Source organism: Chrysochloris asiatica, unplaced genomic scaffold (genome assembly GCF_000296735.1).
Source record: "Chrysochloris asiatica unplaced genomic scaffold, ChrAsi1.0 scaffold00004, whole genome shotgun sequence".
NCBI classification, from domain to species: Eukaryota; Metazoa; Chordata; class Mammalia; order Afrosoricida; family Chrysochloridae; genus Chrysochloris; species Chrysochloris asiatica.
Window position 1 is genome coordinate 9491854 of NW_006408522.1, and position 12128 is coordinate 9503981.

At 39.0% G+C, this 12128-nt stretch overlaps 1 pseudogene; it reads left to right on the forward strand.

Annotated features, from left to right (window-relative positions):
- The first annotated feature begins 2380 nt into the window (after nt 1-2380).
- Nucleotides 2381-3253, forward strand: LOC102835611 (annotated as a pseudogene).
- The last annotated feature ends 8875 nt before the right edge of the window (nt 3254-12128 follow it).

Sequence of the window (12128 nt, forward strand, 5' to 3'; positions counted from 1 at the left end):
AAAAACATTCTGTGGAAAAGTACCCCCAAATTCTCTCAAACAGAGCTTTTTTCCTCCCCAAAGCTAGGGATATCTATAAGCTGGATTTGGATTTAATTCTTCTCTTTCAGTGCCTTTTCTTCTTAACTCACCATCTGACAGAAAGTAGTTAGTATATAACCCAAAGCATATGTGGTAAGCTTGTTCCTCTCGGCCTAAATATGAGTGTAATAAAAAATAGCAGTTAAACATATGTTAAAAATGAAGCTCTGCAGTTGGGGGCAAAGACTAAAAGGCAACACAACTGTTTATTAGTTGTGTTTTTCATTTTCATGTTCAGAGAATTTTAAGACCTGCATATTTTTTTCCAAGTTGCAACCAGATCTGCACAATTATGTGTCCTATTATGGTCTGTGCTTCCTACGGATCAATTCTAGATTGACAGCATTGAAGCTTATGTCCAAATCAATGAATATCCATTAGCAAATTAATGAATTAGGGTCTCCTATTTTTGTTAATAGTGCTTTTCCTTGAGAGAGACCTTTGACATTATTGATAGAAATTAGTTTAAGAAAGTATTAAATGATCTTGATTCCCTAGATTGCAGTTCAAGATGTGTGAGAGCTAATCATAGTCAGGGTAAATCAACTGTTTCCATTTCTCACTGTTGTTCATGGCTTTATTATGACAGCCCATCTGACTTAAAATCAGTGATTCATTTTGATATTATAGGTGTAAGTAGACCTTCTGTTAATTTTCCAATTGTTCTTTCCTGTGTCAGAAGGATGACTTATCTTTCATCTTGGTTTAAATATCTACAGTTGTTTAAGAATAGGATCGTACCCAGTGTTTGGTTTCATTACAGTTAAATGAAGGCTAGCTGTCCTAACTTTTCATTGAAATGTGCATTCTGTCTCTAATAAATGTTTGCTTTTTTGTGGATGACATCAGTGGCAACTCTCCACACCCATCCTTCCACCCAAATGGAATGCTTTGTAGGGAAAAAGAGGCAGCATTTGGAGAGAATATGAAATGGAAAACACCAAGTGAAGGTTCTTCTTCCAAAAGTGTTGGCATTGAAGTGCTTACACAAATCAAAGGGATGAATCAAGCTGGCTTATGTTTTTTTTTTGTTTGTTTGTTTTAAATTCATATTCTATTTGCTAATCACAGCAGCAGTTTTGTCAAGTAGATTAAGTGACTACCTTGAATCCCACTTTAAAGATAAGCTGATGCTCTAAGAGTCCAAGGAGTTGCATGTTGTTAGCAAGAGACTGGACCTCGTTCCTTCCATACCCACACCCCTTTTTTTTCTTATTGAGTAGGTAACTTCCTAGCCCTGGAATTGCAGACAAGAGGAAAGGCCGCGTCAGTGTCCCTGTGATTCTTTTATGCCATTTGTTTCCAAATATTTTTCATTGTTTGAGTGTGAATGTATGTATATACTTTTCTAAATTATACAGTGGAATTTTTATGGGACTTTTTCTTGCCTCAGGAAGTCAAATATACTTGACAAAAATGTGATGGATGGTCAGATTTATATGAAGGAAAGGAATTCCATATATATATATATATATATATATTTCTTCTTCCCATAGGACATTTTCCAGTCTTGCAATGGAATTTCTCCATCCCTGACTGTAGCTGTAAGTCCAGGTGGGAAATTCAGTTTTCCTTTTCCTTCTATGAGCCAGACCTATTCTAACCATCAAGAAATGAACCAGTGTCAACTATTACCTTTGACCTCAGAGCTGACCCATGGCATTCCTGCACACATTCAAAATCAGCTTCACTGGAATCAACTGTAACCTGGTCTGGGCCTGCAGAACAGGGTGTGCCCAGAAATCTTGAGAGGCTTTAATGAAATATTTTCATTAACACTTTTATCCAACAAACTTAAGTGTCAATCTCTTGAATGTCGAGAAGGGTAAAAGTGCAGACATGGGACGTAGTAGATCAGTGAATTTCGTATTTTTGTTCGTTTTCTCCCTAATCGGACTCCTGGTGTGGCACTGTCTGGTAAACATTGGACTGTGAATCACAAGGTTGGTGGTTCAAAACCTACCAGCTGCTTCTTGGAAACCCTATACAGGGTTGCTATGAGTCAAATCGACTCAATGGTACTTATGTTTTAATTCTTGATACTCCTTTTGCACATGTTATTTGGAATTAACATTTAAAGTGTTTCATCTTAAATTTAAAGAATTGCAAAGGAAATAGTTTCAGCATATTATAAAATATTGTTATTTTATAATAGAACTAGTCTATCATCTTGAAATGTATCCAAAGCATCTAAATACTATTTTGAATGGCTATTCACTATCGTTCATTAAAAACAAACAAAGAGTAGAGCAGCCGCCACTCCCTGTATGTGACTCCCACCAGCACCCGTAGCAGCAGCATGACGGTGAGGTACAGTGGTGAGGTTCGGCGGGCCTGGGAGGCTGAGAAGATACCGCAGTCCAAGTCCGGGAAGACCGCTATCCTGAACTATGGATCTGTGGGGAAATTCTCATTGACAATTCAGTTTGTTGAAGGCCAATTTGTTTATTCATCTGATCCAACCATACAAAACACTTTTACAAAATTGATCGCAGTAAATGGACAAGAATATCATCTTTTGTAGACACAGCTGGACAAGATGAATGTTCCATCTTTCCTCAGACATACTCTATAGATATTAATGGTTATATCCTTGTGTACTCTGTTACATCAATCAAAAGCTTTGAGGTGATTAAAGTTATCCGTGGCAAATTGTTGGATATGGTGGGGAAAGTTCAAATACATATTATGTTGGTGGGAAATAAAAAAGACCTACAGGCCAGGATGGCCAAACTTCATCTCTCATACTTCGAACATATTGTCAGGAGGGACCAGTCACTGGAGAAGAATATCATGTTTGGTAAGGCGGAGGGTCAGAGAAAAGGAAGACCCCCAATGAGATGGATTGGCCAAGTGGCAGCATCGATGGACTCAAGCATAGCAACAATTGTGAGGTTGGCCCAAGATCAGGCAGTGTTTCGTTCTGCTGTGCATAAGGTCGTTATGAGTCAGTACTGACTCGATAGCACCTAACAACAACAACAAACATATGGAAAGGGTGATCAGTTATGAAGAAGGGAAAGCTTTAGCAGAATCTTGGAATGCAGCTTTTTTGGAATCATCTGCTAAAGAAACTCAGACTGCTGTTGATGTTTTTAGAAGGACAGTTTTGGAGGCAGAAGATATTGATAGAGCAGCTTCACAAGGAAAGTCTTCGTGCTCAGTGATGTGATTCTGCTGCACAACCTGAGGACACTGGGAATATCTTTTACCTGAAGAAGCAAACTGCCCGTTTTCCTTTAAGATAAACTACGCTTCTTTTTTCTTCTGTTAACCCGAAAGACATCATTTGGGTCAGAGCTTCCCTGCCTCTTCCCCACTCTCACTTTCAGATTCTGTTAAACTCTGACTGTCCAAATGGGTTCACTTCCATTTTCAAATTTTAAGCAATCATATTTTCAGTTTATATATCGTATTTCTTAATAATATGACCAAGAATTTTTACTGGCATTAATTTTTCTGTGTAGTTTGTTGTTTAAAATAGTGTAATCATCAAAATACCTATTGTCACACTATTCTAAACTAAGCTGGATACATCAGTGTTTATTTCATTGTGTTCAATGTATACTTGTAAATAAAATAGCTGCAAATCTTAAAAAATAAAATTAGCAAAGAACAAGCTCTTGTTTAACACTGAAACTTTTAAGTCTTAATTTTTGTTTGAACTTATATTTTTATTATATTCCTCTTTAAATTTTATCCTAATGTCCTATATGATTATGCTTGAAAATCTTTTATTGATCATACTATTATACTCCTTTGCAATAAAGTATAAAAATTTAAATATTAAAAGCCCTATTTCCCTAAAGCTCCAAGTAATAAAACAATTCTAGATTGATTTATCATTACAATGATTTTTAGTACACAGCTTATCAAAGCAACATGAATATTACATATTTTGATATATAATTATTAAACATAAAAGGTAAAAAATTATTATAAATGGATTTTTAAATAAGATGGTTGGGAATTTTTTTACCCTATTAGTTCCTGTACCCATGGATGAAGGCCCCACATCAATTCTATTCCGAGTGTTAGTTTTTATGATGTGAGAAACACTGGATATTATGTGATGGGGATGGAAGGAATTCGATAAGAGCGATGTCATTCCTACATTGGAACTTAAGAATATGCTAGAAACAAACTACCACCCTGGTAATATTTAACAATCTATTGTTTAGGTTCTTCTTTGATTTTGTTGAAAGTAAAATATTAGAGGATACCGAGCTTCCCCAAAGCATTTATTAAACATTGATTAGAGTCCTTGGCAGTCTCAGTGTACACCAAGTTATATGCCAAAACTTCTCAAATGACTAAAAATTATATGTCACTCTTTGACTTATAGACACATTACTTGACCTGGTCTACTTAGTAACTATTGAAAATTCAGAAATACTAATTTCTATGTACCTTTGTAAGGCACTCTGGTAGTGTAGTAGTTATGAGTCGGGTTGCTAGTCTCAAGGCCAGCAGTTCAAAACTACCAGTGGTTCCACAGGAGAAAGATGAGGTTTTCTGCTCCCATGAAAATTTACAGCCTCAGAAACCCTATATGGGTGTATATGAGTTGGAACCAATTCCATGTCATATAACCACCACCACCACTATATACCTTTGTTGTCCAGTAAATATTTTTTTTTAATATAACTAATGGCAGAAAAACTGCTTTTTATTACATCTTCAAATACATAGTCGTCAGAACTTGGATTTGAAGGCTCACTCAATGCATAGGAAATGTACCCAAATTGCCCTAATGATTTTCCGTGGAAACATTCCTCACTGTATTAGTAGGCATCCTGAGTCAACCACCTCACTTCCTAATTCTAATCACTAAAAGGTAGCTACACAAGTGCAGGGATTTTTTTTTTTTTTTTTTTTGCAGATAGGGGAAAGTTGTCCAATAAATATTTGCCAGAGAGAAAGAGAAAGACCGAGAAAGAGAGAGGAAGCTTTTTCATGAGCTGGTCAGGTTGCATTGAGGATGTACAACTTTCCACAGTCCCAGCTTATTCACTTGGCTCTAATGGGGTCTATGATAATATTTAGGAGATATAGGAGTAAAGATTATTAAATCATAATTCTTGTCAGTTGAACTAACTCACTCCACATATCTGAATCCCTAACTAGGTCAAAATACTCTATTTCTGACTCCACACAAAAGATATAAGTCCTCTCCACCTTGATTGGTGTTGTTAAGTGCTGTCGAGTCGGTTCTGACTCATAGACACCCTGTATAGGGTTTCTGAGGAGTGGCTGGTGAGTTTGAACTCCCAGCATTGCTGTTCAAACCAACCTTGCAGTACAGTGCTTATCCCACAGTGCCACACCAGGACTCCAACAGGAGGCTTAATGTTAGCCTGTGTCCCAACTGGGCCTTTTCTAGGGCACATCAGTAATGTTCCTAGCCTTGGGCAATGCATCATAATAGATTTGGGAGAGTGAGAGTTATGCCTTTCTGTTGGAAAGCAGAGAAAAATGATTGTAGGAGGGGAAGTGGATATTCTTGCATGACCTCTTGACTACAGATGTATTTGCAGACAGATTCAGGAAAGAATATTTGGGGAAATGAGAATCTGGAAATTCATTTCCTCACAGCTCTCTCTGTGTGGTCCCTGGGCGGCACTGATGGTTTACACTTGGCGAACTCAAGGGAACCCTATGGAGAAGTTCTACTCTCTAACACATGGGGTCACCATGAGTTGGAATTGACTTGACTGCAGTGAGCTTTGTTTTGCTTTTAAATCTATGTTCATGTACATGTGTTTCTTGGAAGGACTTTATGATGCATGACATCCTAGTTTGAAGACCACTGTTTTTGTAGTTGTTGTTCTTAGGTGCTTTTGAGACAGTTCTCTTGTGCATAGCAACCCTGCACAACAGAATGAAACACTGCCCGATCCCGTGCCATCTTCACATTTGTTGTTAAGCTTGAGCCCGTTGCTATTGCCACTGTGCCATGATAAAGAATGAAATCGGTTCAAAACCCACGGACCATAGTCCCCAGAGGTCTAGGATTGAAGAGGGGAGCAACAGGCCAGTTGCATGTATTGGACACTAGTAAGGCATTCTTCATGCAGAATATATTTCCCTTTGAGTTGGAATCAGTGGTGACGTGAGACAATGAAATCTCAGTAAAGGCAGGGCTACTTCAGAAATTAGTTGGTTAGGCAAGACCTGCATGAAGAAAGAGACACAGTGTTTATTGAGCAGCTATTATTGTGTGTGGAGTAGTTTTGCATGCCTTATTACGTTTACTTCTTGCTTGAATTCAGAGAGACTAAATGACTATTTGCAAGGCAAAGAGTTAGAAAATACCTGGGTCTAGATTACAGCTGCCTCTGCCTGGTTCCAGAGTCCTTTCTGGAGAGAATGAGTCTGCTAGCTTCCCTCACCCTCAACTTGATACTTCCTGAGTCCTAAGGATTCAGAAGACAAGTATAGTGAGAATAACTTCTCAATATTGTCGTTGTCTTGTTATCTGTGATGAAGCTGTTCCTCCACACATGGTGACCCTATACACAATGGAATCAGGTTCTTGTGATCCCATAGATATGTTCGTTCATTGACTGACATCTTTGGTCATCTGTTAGGGCTTCCTTCCTGCTTTGTATCAGAGCAACATTCAAATGTTCACTAACAGGTGAAGACTTGAGCTGCATTGGTCAGGAATCAAGCCTGGGTCTCCTGATTTGTTGTTATTAAGTGCCATCGAGTTGAACCCTATAAAGGGTTTCCAAGGAGCAGCTGGTGAGCTTGAACCACTGAATTTGCAGTTCAAACAACTTTGCAGTCTGATACATTAGTGGAAGGTGAGAATTATCTTTACCATAACTTCTCCTTGAAATCACCATTTCAACAGAAGAGCTGATTGTGTCTGTATGTTTTAAATTGCAAAACAAGTAAGAGGTCATTGTAGAAAACAAGGTAAAACACAGCAGAGCACAAAGTAATAAACAAAAATCATCCCTAAGCCTACCACAAGACTTTAAACATTTTGAAATATATATATATATATACACATACATGAGAAAGGATGCCTACACACAAACACACACTCACAAATAGAGACAAAAAGATTGATTACTCAGACATCCTTCCACTTGAAGTTTACATTCTTCTCTATGTACCAGTTTCTTCACCTGTGAAAAGGATATAATGATAGTTGTACTTTACTGAGTTGTTGTGAGTGTTAAAAGAAATAATGTATACTTAGCTAAGTGTTTAACACAGAATAATCTATCATCTATCATCTATGCTTCCATCCAGCCACCCATCTACCATCCATTTATCCACCTCTTAAATCTCTTAGACATTTTTTGGTTAACAGCATTTGCTTCACATACACCGTTCTCAGCAGTTATGTATTGCTCCAAGCTTAACTTTTAATCTCATCCATTGTTTGATTGTAACACAATGGATTTAACCAATCACCCCAATGTGAACACTGAGATTTTCATCGCCAACAATTTGCTGTTCTAAATGGTGCTGTGATCAACATCCTACTGCACATAGCTCCTAACAATAAATTGTTCAAAGTACATTCACTGCCCTGAAATATACATATTTAAGACATTTGCACCATCTTGTTTAACTTCAGAAAGAATCTACTTATTTATAGTCTAACTTTGAAGATATCAGAGTACATGTTTACATAAACCCTCACTAACGTTGGCATTACCTTTCTTTTTCATCTTTGCTAATTGGATAAGTTTTTGGTGTTTTTTTTTTAAATAGAAAAGTGTAACACATTTTAGTTTGTATTTCTTTGATTATAAGTGAAGTTGGAAATTCTTTTTCATTTCGTTAGACTTAAAAAAAAAAATTCTGACAGTGAACCTATGTCAGGTGCTCATTCTTAGGTTGGTCATAAAAGAGTGAGAGAGATGAATTAGTATCCAGAATTCAAATAACACAGAAGAGCACACATCCAACTATAGGGTTCTTTATGCTCAAACAGAGTCTGATTTTTCCAAAGTGGAAATACGTCCATCACCTTCTGCATTCTGCAGGCCACATGCGTTTCTGCAACATGCATGGTCCCAGGGCACATCAGGCAGAATGAGAGAGGAAGGCTGTCTGGTCCAGGTCCCTGGCGCTAAGAAGTACACCTGTCAGAGAAGCAGCAGCCAGATTCAAAGAGAAAGACTCTACACAGACCCAAGGGGCCGTTTTGAACCCCACTTCCTGTGTCAGTTATCAAAGAAACCTCTTATGCATACACACCAGCTCTAGGAAAGCTGAACTTTATGTTTATGCCTCTTTCAGAAGAGGGATGGATGTAGACCTGAGGCTGGGAGGAAACCTAGACCAGACAGCCCACTCTCATTCTGCCCGATGTGCCCTGGGACCATGCATGTTGCAGAAAGCATGTGGCCTGCAGAATGCAGAAGGTGATGGACATATTTCCAGTTTGGAAAAATCAGACTCTGTTTGAGCATAAAGAACCCTATAGTTGGATGTGCGCTCTTCTGTGTTATTTGAATTCTGGATACTAATTCATCTCTCTCGCTCTCTTTTAAAAACAAATTATGACTCTTTGGTAACAAGAAATGTTGATAATTTTTTCAAATAAAAAGCATATGCATAACAAGTAATTTAAGTAATAGGAGAAAATGTCCCAAACCTAGAAAATCCTGTTTGCAAATTAACAGGGTGAAAAGGATTGTTTTCACTTAGTAACAAAGTTGAAGCCTCATCTAGTCTGAGTCCCCTTCACTCGGGACTAGAAACCTGTGACAGACACTCCCTGTTACTTTAGTTCCTCTGCATCAGGGCCTTATTCAAATGTTTTTTCCTTCACTACAATAGAAGATTTCTTTTCTACAGTGAGTGTGTGTGTGTGTGTGTGTGTGTGTGTCAGAGAGAGAGAGAGAGACAAACAGACAGGCAGGGAACAGGAGCAGGAGAGCCTGTGCTTACCTCCTCCCAGTGTTCCTATTCCATTTTCTTCCCACAAGGGAAAGAAGCCAGTACTTATTAACCGTTGCTGGAGTGAATCGGAGCTAGTCTCTGTATCTTTCTTCGATTTCAACTATTTCTTTCTAATAACTGACTCTGTTCCCCATCCCCAACGCCCACACCCTCCCTATGCTTGGCCTTGATTCCCATTTTGTAGTTGAAAGGACATGGAATAAGCTTAAAACTTGTTTGGTTAAATAAATATTGACAGACCTCACATATACACACAATCCCACATGGTCGTTATGACCAGAAGAAGCAGATGAAGGCACCAGAGATAAATCTAGTTTGCCATTGAATTTCAAAAGTTCGCTTCTCCCAGCTGGAGTCCTCGAGTGGGCCTGCATTCATATATATTCAATACAAGCATAAGCGGGATCCTAATTAATGAGTCTGTTAATTTTTCTTGCCAGCTGGGGATAAAAACCATTGTGTGGTCTCTCGCCATTGTGTGTATGTGAATTTGGAATCCCCAGATTTCAAGGCACTAGATCAGCAGATTGCATAGTTTCTTCCATTGCTGAAGATTTTTTAAAAGTGTAGAAATTCTTTCTTATAATGGCTAGTGATCAGGAGCAACTTTTTAAAAGGATGTATACTATATAGCTTAGGTAGGTAGGTAGGTAGACAGACAGTTGACATGGATAAACAGTTTTGTGGAGTGGGTAAGTGCAAGATATTTATATTCCCAGGCTGGGTGCATCCAATAACTCCTGTTCAAATTGGAGCATGAGCTCCAAGGATGAAAGGATCGCTTCTCAGAGTTTAAACCCTAAAGCAGCATCATTTATAAGAATGAATTGCTTGCAGAGATTAACTCTCTGACTGCATGATGCTTTGGAAAAAGTAAGTGGGTTGACTAGTTCCTAAATCAGAGGTAGGCTGCATTCAGAAACTCTAAGGTGTTTTTTAAGTATGAGACAAACCCTCTAAGCTCGCTGTATGGCATTGTTTTAGCATCAAGCAAGGCTCCTCAAAGCCCAAGATTAAATTAGGAGAAATCCCCCTGCTGCTTCTATTGAATTGAGTTAATACAATGAGTGTATTGTTAAATTAAACAAAATGAAACTCACCATGTGGAAGAAACACAGCTGAGATCACAGTGGGATGTTGTTTTTCCTTTCCAATGTTGCTTATTTAAAGGTGGCTTATTGGCTTCAATGGTATGACTCCAACACACTGACGCAACTTTCTTAGGAGAAGGAAGCCCACAGAGTTAAGGCTGGTGCTGTTGGGGTAGTAAGATGCAGTTCCTGACTTCTTGTGGCGGGGCCTTCCTTTGTGGATGCCAGTGTAACATGGGCATGGTCTCTGTTGCCCATCCATGGCTTCCTTTAAAAGGTAACAAGTGGAACCATGGACCCACGTCATCAGACCAGGAAATTCCAGAGCTCCTTATAGGATCACCAAGAGTTGGAATTGACTTGAGGGCCATGGATTTGATTTTGAGTTTTAGGTGGCAGCCAGGACCCTGGTAGTTCAAATGGCTTATGCTTGGGCTTTAACCAAAAGGTTGATGGTTCAGATCCACCCGATGGTGCTGCAGAACAAAAGCTTGGCAACCTACTTTAATGAAATAGCAACCAGTGGAAATTTAATGAAATGTAATTCTGCTTTGACATACATGTTGTTTTAAAGTGCTGTCAAGTCAGTTCTGACCCATAGTGTTCCTTCATAGGGTTTCCAAGAAGCAACTGGTGAGCTTGAACCGCCACCATTGTGGTTCAAACCAACTTTGCAGCCCAGCACATTAAGCAGGACTCCATAGCACCACACCAGGACTGACATACGTAAGGTTGGCATTAATTGGAATTGACTCATGCTTTCTAGGGGGACAGCCGACTTTCCAGCTGCCTCTTTATCCATTGGTCCCCTTCTGCCAGCTGTGTTCTGTTTGATTTTTCGTTTGCCATCTCCACTATGTAAACAAGCTCTTGCCTCTTACTAGATATGACTTCCTGAGATCTTTGCATGGCTGGGTCCTTGTTCTTCCATTCTTGTTATCACCTCCTTCAGAGAACTCTTTATCGTTTGTCATACAGAAATAGTCCCTCAGCCACTATCATATTCCCTGGATTGATTTTTGTATATGCAGCAAATCATTTTTCATCCATAGTGTCTGTGTTTATAGTCGATCACCCCTTCTACTAGAAAGCAGATTCCACCAAGGCAGATGCTATGTTGGCTCTCTCATGATGCCCAACAATGTTCTCAGTCCCCACCCCCGCCCAGGTGACCTTGGATAGGCTTGTGAACCTTCCTACACTTTTAGATTTCTCCCTGATAGTGTGGCGATTAATGATACTCGCTTCCCAATGACATGTGAGGGGAAAACCCCATTACAATTAAAACAACCAGAGAATGCCTGACACTTGTGGCTTCCTTATTTGGGCTTTCTCTGCCTCTCTGAGCTCAACCCTCACTCTGCCAGAAAGTGCATTGTTATATGGTCGATGCTTCCAAATGGGAAGCTGAGCTCTAAGTTGAGTTATTAATGACTTTTCTTTAGCGCGCACTTCCCCTCCCACGGGGATGTCTAATTCATTTTCAAAGGCATCATTTCCTCCAGCAGATCATGAGCTTGGTAAGTATTGTCTTTATCCCAGCAATGGCCTAGGTAGTGATGGAATTACCACTTAGTGATGAAGCAGACCAGAATCAGAATGTCCGGAGGACCCTCAAGAAACCATCAGGACTGACTGACATTTGTTACTTTCTTAAAGAAATTCAAGGAAAGTCGTCTGCAACCGACTCAATGCAGGCTTGCCTTGCTTTATCGTGCTTTACTTTGTTGTACTTTGCAGGGAGTGCATTTAAAAAAAATTTTTTAATTGAAGTTAGCAATACTGTATTTGTGACAAGTCATATTACCAACAGTGTGTGTTCACTGTGTATTTCTGTGTTGCATTCTGGCATTTCTCAACAAAATTTCAAACATTTTCATAATGCTACTGTACGCTGTTGGAAAAATGGGTTGTCACCATACTGTACACTTTGCACATGAGGAATCTGTACCTAGACCAAGAGGCAGTTGTTTGAACAGGACATAGGAACATTGAATGGTTTAAAATTAAGAAAGGTGTGAGACA